An 8,976-nucleotide genomic window follows, 5' to 3' on the forward strand; every position below is an offset into this window, starting at 1 on the left:
TAAATTTGTGTTCACTTTTGGCTTTATCGCTCTAATCTTAACCTCTTGACTGACACTTTCTCATTTTACCTACTGACCGAAGGATTTCGTTTCCGACCCATTGACCGATGACAGCTTCCAAATTCCAACTTCTAACTAACAAGTTTCAACAAATAAACCTATTTTTACAAGGATTAATTTATTGGATATCGAAATCCGATATCCAACTCTGAGATCTGATATCATCATCCATTCCACGAGATGGAGGCAGATGACGAAATTGAAATGAATAACAATATCGGGTATTGTTACTGTAGCAACCGATATGCGATATTGTCGTCCGACATCCAGATATCGATAAAAATGGATATCGGAACAGTAATGTCCAATACCCAATTCAGCATCCGTCTCGACACCGCCATCCGATACAAGGTACGGGACAAGAGAACACTAATTCTAATCATCATGTAGTTAAATTAGAGTAATTAAATATGTTCTGTTCGGAGATAGAGTTCATTGTATCGATTTGTATGAATCCTTGCATGGTATTATACCTAGCATAAATTAGGGTATTTATGCCACAATTTTGTAAATGGTCCTTAGACTTGAGACACCAAAGATATCGTGAGGATGCAGGTTAGTGTTTTGATTTACCTACCAGTCTATTATCAAGGGTTTCATGTCATCTAGGTCACATGCTTCAACAAGTCCACAAATGTAATTATGTGGTCAAGATGTGATCGTGTTCCCGTGGTATTAGAAGAGATAAACTACATCAAAGAAGATGATATAATTAAATCCCTAACCATGGTAGAACCAATTTGGGGAATAGCATGTTTATAAAGGTATCAGAGAACTTGTTTGATGATTTTCCCACACAATAGTACTAACAGAATACTTAATTAGAATTTGACAATCATCCATACCCTAATTCATTTGGGAGTTTCACGAGAAAGATGAATTATATTGACATGATAATAGATGACGGTAAAGGTGTCATGAGAGAGTTGACATACTCCTTTATATCCTCTAAGGAAAGAGGTGTATCTTGGGATTCCATGGGCTGTCAACTTAACAAGTTGATTGGATGAAATTGATTCTTAATTGATTAATATCTATATAATATATTTAATTTGTAAGGGTGGCCCAATTAAGGATATTTATAGACTAATAAAGAGGGTTATAGGCTCACATGTATAGAGTTTTGGACGTTGGTGGATATACTCTCATGTTCAGAAACTTTTCATTAATTTTTCCCAAGGATGGGGACTTCTACGAAATTTTATTGTGGACTTTTATGAAAAATTCCCCAAAAAACTATAAATAAAGGGGAATACCCTCATTTGATAACCATGTGAATTAGTTTGAGTGTCCCCACTTTTCTCTCTTCCTCTTTCTTGAGCAGAGAGGGAATCAGATTTCTCGCAGCCTAACACTCTAAAGATCATGTGGATATGTCTAGAGACTAGATATTTGAAAGGCTTGAAGATGTTTACTTGAGGAACCACACAATTTTGTTTGAACGGTTTTCATTTTTATATGTTTTGGTTTTCAGAACCCTTTTGTATTTGATATTTCAATGTGGAATCAAGTTTGGATTGTGTCTCTTGAGGAGCCATATTCCTAACATAAGACACATTTCTCATACCTATGATCAAGATTTTGACCTTTGATCAAGGTGTAAGGACAACAAATATGGACAACATGGAGTAGTCAACAGATTTTCAAGTCCACACCTCTTCATCCACGTTGCCATCAAGTTTATAAATGGGTGATTACTTAACCAATAAACTACCATATGAACTACTTCTGGCCAAAACTCCTTGGCCAAGTCTGCATTCGAGTAAAAAAACCTTTCTTTCTCCATGATTATGCCTTTCATGTATTATTATATGTAATTTATTTAGGGGTCTTTTTTTAAAGTGTTATCATACTCCATGCTCTGAAAATAACTAATAAAATTCAGAATTCTTGAATTTCATACAATTGTTAGTCTACAAAACCTTGATCATCTCTTCTTCTGATTCGTCCCTCTTGCATGTCATGTCTTTAAAAAAGAATAAACCTCTAAATTGGGCTTTAAGAATTATTCAGATGTTTCACTTAGTATGGTTTCAATCTATGATACATCTAGAATTTTTTTCCAGGATTAAATGATTGACAAAAAATCAATTTCAATCACTCATCCTAAGTAATAGTCCACATGTGAAGCTTCTACATACTAATATGATTCATATGGTACAAATGGAAGTGCCACAAGAGTGTATCATCTATTAGTGGCTCATGTGGATGTATCTCTGATAGGCCGAAAAATCACGTAAAATTACGTGGTCGTTGCGCTTTTTAGACTTATGCAATAAATTTATAATTCCCTTAATTACTAAATAAGAATATAGAGCAAGCAAGGGGTTGATCCGCAAGGAGGCAACAATTCAGAATTTTCAAACAATTTTTATGAATCAAGTCAAGTAATTTTGAATTTTGCAATATTTAATTCAATTAATATTAAATAATATTCTTAAAATAATCAAAATTAAGTAAAACTTAATTTTGATTTCGGTCAGATAATTCCAGATAAGAATATTATTATTATTTTAAGCTCATAAAAATATAAATTATTAATTTCCCAATTTAATAAAATTTATAATAATTTTCAGAATTAAAATTGGGAAATTAATAATCAAGAAAGTGATTTTTGAATTGGAGTTCAAAATGGATGAATTTTCGGTTCAAATTTTATTTTTGGGTTTTTTATATATTAAATTAAATTCCTAAACAATAAAAACCGAAATCTAGAGAGAGAAAAAAATCAAATTAACCTAGAGAGAGAAAGTGAAGAAATTGGGGAAAGCCCCAATTTCGACCCTAAATTAAAAATGTAATGAAGCAGAAATGTCCTAAAATGATTAAGAATTAATTATCAAAAGTCATATCTCGAATCCAAATCAAAAAGAAGTGCTGATGCATTCAAAATATGAATCTAGGGCATGTACATTTCGCCCATGCCAAGGCGTTTTCGAATCGTTCTAGAAGATGATCAAATACAATTCAGAAACTTACAAATTTGATAAAGAGATCCAGATCTGACGACTTCCAGAATGCCTCTTGTGTCCTTCCTGGCCAATTGCTTGGGGAGAGCCTCCAAAAGTGAATTTCGCCTTTTTTTTCTGACCTCTATTTAAAGATCCAACCGTCCAGATTGTAGAGGAGGAAAAGACGAACCTGCCCTCAAAATTTCAGCCCAATCGGAGTTGTAGATCTCAAGATATCGCAGTTTTAGTGAGATCAAATGTGGGCCGTTGGATCTCTTTTATTTTCTAAAAATCGGAATTTCCTATTGGCTGGGCTTGATTTTCTCGCTTTCAGTGTTTCGGGACACGTACCCTCGTTGTCCGTCGGCCGCACTTTTTCGCTGCTTTTTAAGAAAACAGAAAAGGACAAAATAGTGCTTTTTTCGCTTAGAAGAGAGAGAGAGAAAAGAAAAAATCATTGTTTTAAATAAACGCCAATGATCGCGCGATTTCCGCTTTTCTCTCTCTCTCTCTTTTCATCACTCTATTTGACTTTTCCTATCTCTCTCCTCTCTTCTCTCCTTTCTTATTTAATTAATATATCCCTTCATTCGCCCGAATTTCGGGCGAATGACGTGGATATTCATTTTAAATGCATTTAAAATGCAAAATAAATAATCAATATATTATTTAATTAAATAAAAATCATTTCTTGCCTAAATAATGGTCAGAAAAATTCAGAAAAATTCATAAAAATATGGGAAAATTTCAGAAAAATCAGGAGATGATTTACTGACCTTAAACCAAGCAAATAAAATCATGTAAAAATATTTCTTCACTGAAACAATGTCAAATTCCATGTAAAAAATGATAAAAATATGAAATAATAGAAAAACGACATGTTAACTGATTTCAATGTATTTTATCATGATAACATGCAAATATGACCATTAAAACACATAAATAGAATGTATAATTCAGTAATTAAGTATATTAATTTGCATGTTATCAATCTCCTTCATCACCACTAAGGCTCCCTTAAAAACTTTGAGAGCTGTATTTGTAGCCATTTAAGTGTGCATCCATTCACCAATTATTGAGAGAAATTGAACTATTTCCTAGCTCTACCACCTGTCACACATTTCCCAAAACTTTGATCACTCCATATAACAACCTTACAAGGTGTACAATTCCCCATAGAAAAAACTCATCTAGTTCTTGAATGAGGTTGAAATCATTAAATGTGAAGGCATAACTTTTGTGAGTCTATAAATTCATTAACTGCAGTAAAATTTGAGTAGACATCTCCATAACATCTCTCCTCAGCCCACACAACATCACCGGTGCTCCTCTTGCCAATAGTCCCTATCCTATTTTTCAACGTTGGAAAATATGTCCTTAAGTGCCTTTGCAAATAACACATGACTTTTAAATTCTTCAATTGGTAGGTCCTAGACATGGACCAGAGATTCTTCTCTCACAATTTACCCTTCTCTCTTTTTCCTTACATGTCCATTATTTCTCTTCCCTGATAGTGCCTTGTGATGAATATCTTGAGAAGCTTTGTTATGTTCATATTACTCAATCAAGTTCTCAATCACATATTCAAGGACTTGTGCTTTGATTCAATGTGACACAATCATCACAGGGTGATCATATGATTCAGGAAATGACACAAGTACAAAATTAACTTTAGTTATCCATCCATTGCTGAAACAGGTTGAACTTTGGGGATATTTATGGATTCATTACTTCATAAAGAGACAATGATAATACCATATAGATGGCATAAAAAACCAAATAGATGGCATAAGAATTTTTTAATGAAACCTTGAGATTCTGAGGTAAATGTGAATAATAACAATCCCAGACATAGGATAATGGTTTAATAAAGAGCAATTATAGACCTGCATACATCCCTAGGATGTCATCATTTGCTCTCGGTGTTGGGTGTGATTTTTTTGTATGCATCCACAAAAATAACCTCCAAGAGCTACCACGACAATAAAATAATCAACCCCAATAAAACAAGGAGATGGAATAATAAAACTAAGGGAGTGAGAGTACAGCGATAGAACAAGATAAAAAGAATGAAAAACATAAATTCTCTTTGACCAATGCAATAAACATCTTGGTATCTGTAGTTTATGTTGGGGTATTCAAGGGGGTAAACTCGCTCAAAATATGAAAATCCATGGGATAAATAGGCCCATATACAAACTGATCAGAGATAGAAAAGGGGGACACAACTTATGATTCCCACACGAATCCCCTCTTTTTAGGGACTGACAAGGGCTTTTGTTTCATTCCCACGTAAATTGCCTTTCCTCTCATTCTCCCAATATGGAGCCAACAAGTTTATAATGTCCCCACACATATCTTGGTTCTTTTCTTCTCTTTTTCAGCCAATATTAACTTTTTTGTTGAAGTAGAGTTACACAATTTTTTCTGCTGATAGATTTAATTTTTTGAAGAAGTCTTGATAAATATCTGACATACATACCATGATAAAAGATTTGAATCCAAATTATTTTGGCCTCTACAATGCGGCAGTCAACTAAGAGGGGTTGAAATAACATAACGAACTTTAGTCAAACATTCTGTCTAAGTTTGTCCAACATATATTAAGTGATTTTTTTAGAGAACCTACTTCTATGAGTATGAGTATTTGTGTCCATAAATGATATCTCAAATTACCATATAGTTACAAGAACACTAAGTTCAGTGCCATAGTCCAACACCAAATAGCTTTGCTTGTTGGAGATCCAAACCTTAGGTTCCCTTAAAATTTGTTGGTCATTTGGGCTCTTATTATCTCAGATATTTATAAACCTCTAGCCCCATGTGAATGCAAGTCACCAATACCAAGTTATGATAATGACATAAATGTAGACTTTGAACGATACAAATCAATATCACTACAAATATTAATAATGATATTGATCATTTTTTATTTATTAAATTATTAGGAATTGATTGGGTCATGAAATTCCTAATAAATTAAAGAAATATATGAAAACTAAAATATCATTGATCTAGGTGCTTGGCGGCCTAGGTCATCTCCCCATGGTTGATATGGGATTAAGACCAAGAAGAGACGAAGAGAAATAAATTAGAAGACCCTAATAGATATATATGGACATATATAGGAATATAGAGATGAAGCAACAATGAAAGGTAAGAATATAAGTGGTCCCCAATCACACATACGGCATCCTTTTCATTGTTCATTACAGTGATGTGTTCATTATAGTGCACATATGATACTTATAATGAATTCCATGGATACATGATCTGACTTAGTAAATATGATATCATAATACATAGATCACTAGTCTTTAACTATGTGCTTTGAATATTCCTATTCAAAGGATACTCAAGAAGGACATCAAAGTATCCAGATATAATATTACTATCTAGTCATTACTGTGGAGAAATTAAGGTTAGATAGTGAGTGTTCTTTTGTAGAAAAAGTTTATTGAATTGACATGTATGAATCCCTTAATAGTATTATACCAAAATGAGAATTAGGTTGATTCACATAATCGTTGTGTAAGTGGTCCTAGAACGTGAAACACCAAAGATGTCTTGTGGACCTACGGTTTTAGGTTGACTATAGCCTACAAGTTTTTAAGCACAGAATTATAAACAGTCTTAGAATGGGTGTAATAAGATGTTAAAAAAGAAGAGTGTCAATATGGGATTTTCCACCCTCAGTGTAAGACTAGACACCTTACGGAAGAAGATGTGATGAAGTCATTGTCCAAGGTGGTGGAATAATAGCTAAAAGTTCTATGATAATTACATAACACATCAGAAGTAACTCAGATGACCGATTAGGTTTTGCCAATTCACCATACCATAGGTTATCCTAGGAGCATCAAGCATATGTGGGACCATATATACATGGTGACTGATGATAGACAGGTTCAATGAATGAGTCAATACAAATTTCTCAAGCACGAGGTGTAGCTTATTACACTACAAGCTAGAGACTCAACCTATCAATTTGTTTAAGTTGATTTATTATTAATGATATAGTTAATTCATTGAGATGGTGAATAAATTTTATTAGCATGTTGTTATTAACTCGACTGTTACACGGGCCAAGAGTGTCGCCCACAAATTGTCCTTAGACATCAAAAGATATACTTAAATTTGTGGTTTATATAAAAAGTTCCCACTAAGTATAAATATGAGAAGGCTCTGAATGAAATTAACTGATGACAGAATTGCTTAGGGCCCTTCACTTCTTTTTCCTTTTCCACTTAGATCCCCTCCATTCTTGACATGATTCGGACAGTGTGATGACAATCATAAAGCATGAATGGGTTCACCAAAGTTAAGGAGGAGCTTTAATCTATGGGGAATGGCATGAATGTATACAGAGGTTCCACACTTGACTAGCTCGACATGTCTCGTTTGAGGATCAAATAACTAATGGATAGAATGGATAGATGTCAGTTTGATTCTGCTTTAGGAATCCTATTTGTTTCATCCAGATAAACGCCATAGAACCCAACAAGGAGAGTCTACTTTACATGGGAAGATATTTGAGGATAAATGATGATGTTATTATCTTATGCTCTTTAAAAAACATATAAACTAGATTGATGTTATTTGAAAAGGAAATCAAACCAAGTAAATTTACCAATGAAAGATATTTAAATAGTGAAAAATGCTGATTCGTTCCGTCTTTAAACAATAATTCACACCCTTTTTGATCTCTTCAATAATCATTCTAACCTTCCAATTATAATGATTACCATTCTAATTATTCAGTACCAAGTATCAATGATTTAAAATCTTGAGAGAGTAAAGTGGAATTTAGACGTTATTTCCTAAGTTCTTCTATTTATCTTCAATCGTAGAATGGCTAAGTTGACCTAGGGATGTGTGGACCTAGGGACGTTATTTCCTAATTATTAATCTTCATTCGAATTTTTCTAAGTGCTTCTATTTCCTAAGTTCCTCTATAAAATTTCCATCATTAACCCACAACCTTGGGGTTACATTCATCTATTAGTCCTTCACTTTTTCCGTGGAAAATACTCTATTATGCGCTGATTTCTGCTCTACATATCCAACTCTATCTCTTTCCTTGGTCCATAACATCTAGGTTTCAAACGACAATTAATATATTTTTAAATCTTCCATTTTGTTCAAATCAAACCTACACACAATAATCATTGATAATAACCATTATAATGTATATTCCTTAATTACAGTGTATTTAATCACGGAAAGACAATAAACTATGGCATCAGAAATAAAATATGGTATAAATGTTGTCAGCTATTTATCTGTTCTAATATTATGAAAAAAAATTTCAATGCATACTTAACGATATCAAAAGAGATACTTTCATGTGGACTCTACTCATCGTCTTAGTTATTGTATCAAGAAAAAGGTAATCTTATACAACGGTTACACAATTTTTTTAATTGCTAACGTGTTATCTTATTATTTTGGGCTATATGTTCAAACAGAATGATAAGTGACAAATATCAAAAGTATTTCCTTTCTTAGAGTAGATATTATTAATATTAACAATGTTGGATTTTATGTCTGATGATTGAAATCAAATTTGGATGATTAGGGAAATGCAAGACATTTAATAGAATCTAACATATGGTTAAAACTCAACGATCAAATCATCTTGGCACACATCAGATCCATAATTTCTCATTTCCTTAAGTGAGACATGTCGAGCTGCTCTAGTGTACAACCTCTAGATGTAATCTATGTTATCATGCACCCATCATATCTCTTCCATCTCGATGATCCCTGTTAGTGACTCACCATGATCATTATGTTGTTCTTATTGGATTGAGAGAGATAGAGAGCCAAAGAGACAAGGGAGAAGAAGTATGAGAACCTTAAGAATTTTGGCCTAGGAAAATATTATTCAAGGTTTTCTCCTAGTTTTTACTTATGGGGAATTTTTCAAAGAATCCTTGAACCTTGATTGGGCAGCGTTACTGTT

Source organism: Wolffia australiana, chromosome 3, assembly GCF_029677425.1.
Source record: "Wolffia australiana isolate 7733 chromosome 3, ASM2967742v1".
NCBI classification, from domain to species: Eukaryota; Viridiplantae; Streptophyta; class Magnoliopsida; order Alismatales; family Araceae; genus Wolffia; species Wolffia australiana.